Raw genomic sequence first — 2,013 nt, forward strand, 5'->3', positions numbered from 1 at the left:
AAACCACCACTAGGTTGTTTTACCCATGGAATTTACCAATTATATGAGTGGATCTTCTGGTTGCTTTGGAACCCTTTAGTTACCTGAAAGAATACAGAAAAGGGATAAAAATTTCATCAGTCAGTCTCACTACTTCTGATTATTGTATCATATTATTAAGTAGATGGAAAATTTAATGACTAAGTTAGTTCTAAAGTTTTTTTCTGCAGATAGTTTCTCACCATGGACTTCAGCCCTAGGATATTTTACATTTATAGTGCTCTTAGGGCAGTGGAATAAAAACCTTATTTGCTGCAGTTATATATTAAAATAAGGTGAAGATAAATCATCTATAGTGTATCATTGTTATAAGCATTTTAGTTAGAATATAATAATGTTATAACAATAAAGAAGAAACTGTTATTACCAAATAATATGAGATAGAGATGTAGATTTTCTCAATACAGAAATGGAAATTTAATTTAATTAATGGGTGTTTAATTTTTATGTAGTAGGATGTCAGCTAAGTCAAGCTTAGTGCTTAAGTGTACAGATTCTGGACTCAAAGTGCCTGGCATCAAATCTCAGCCTCATATCTTGGAAACTATGTGTCCTTTAGCAATTATTTAACCTGTTTGTATACCAGGTTCTTTATACGTAGAGCAAATATAATAGTATTCTCTTCCTCAAAGGTAGGTTGTGAAGGTTAATATTTGTGGAAGCACTTGGAACTATGCTTGGTTCATATTTTTTATTAAAAAAATTATTTTAATCGACACAGTGTAATTGTAATTCTAAAAATAAACTGTATCCACCTACCTCTGAATCATTATTATTCTATCTACCTCTTATACCCTCTTCATTTTTCATACTAGTGATTTTACCATGATGGTCTAGAGCTAAACTGGAACATTTAAAAAATGTTTTTGCATAACTTTTTAAGTGTGCAAACATACTTATGAACATAGAAATATGAACAAACACAATGTAAGTATTGAGCCTCAGGGGCAGGAAATGGCATGAGCTCCTCAAATGCTTTGATTACAAAATGCACTTGGCTCTTTTGATCTCTTAAAGTTGGGATAGTGTTGGGAATGAAAAGATCATGAATTTTAAAATTGAAATGGAGTACAGAAGCCATGAATCGAGCCTTCTGCTCTGCATAGGAGATCCTTTGCAGAATATTCACAAAATTCCTATTTGCATAACTTCAGTGACAGGGAAGTCAGTTGCACACGAAGCAGCCTTTTTCCTTTATTCAATGCCTCTTATATTGAGCTCAAAAATGCCTCCTTGTAACCTCTGGGCACTGGCTTTCCTATTCTTTATTCTGGAAATAATGCAGACTAAGTCACTTCAACATGGCTTCATTAAAAAATAGTTTTATTATAAAATAATGCATGGATACAACAAATAAAAGTAAAATCTTGATGATGTTTGGTGAATTTTGTAGCTATCACTCAAGTCAAGAAACAGAGCTTTGCCAGCTACCCCAGGAGCATCTCCTCATGCTCATGAGGAGCGCCTCATGCCAAACATGACCCTTCCCGGTCTGCTGAAGTACCAACTGTCCTGATGTTTACAGTAATCACCTCCTTGCATTTTAGTTGCTCAGTTACCCAAATGTGCATCTCTAGACAATATTGTATGGTCTGGCTTATTTAAAAAATTTCATATATCTTAAGTTTTTAAATATTAGAATATACTGCCAAATATACTCTTAGATATCTCTTCCCAGATAAAGCACATTATCAGCTATTTCTGACACTGCACGATTTTTAAGTACCATGCTTCTCTGGTTGCTCTCCACTGGACATACCACCATTTATCAAATGCCTGAAATCAGTGAGTTCAAAAGTAAGCACAATACTCCAGGTGTGCAACACCACAGAAGAGAACAATGAACGTCTATGACCTGCATACATTTTCTAAAATATGTGTTAGTTATATATGTTGTATATGTTATTTTTAGCAAGAGTAAAATGTTACTGGCTCTCTTTAAAATTCGGGTCACATTAAGACCCTAGATATGCT

The sequence above is a fragment of the Galeopterus variegatus genome, unplaced genomic scaffold, assembly GCF_000696425.1.
Source record: "Galeopterus variegatus unplaced genomic scaffold, G_variegatus-3.0.2 Scaffold11360, whole genome shotgun sequence".
Taxonomy (NCBI): Eukaryota; Metazoa; Chordata; class Mammalia; order Dermoptera; family Cynocephalidae; genus Galeopterus; species Galeopterus variegatus.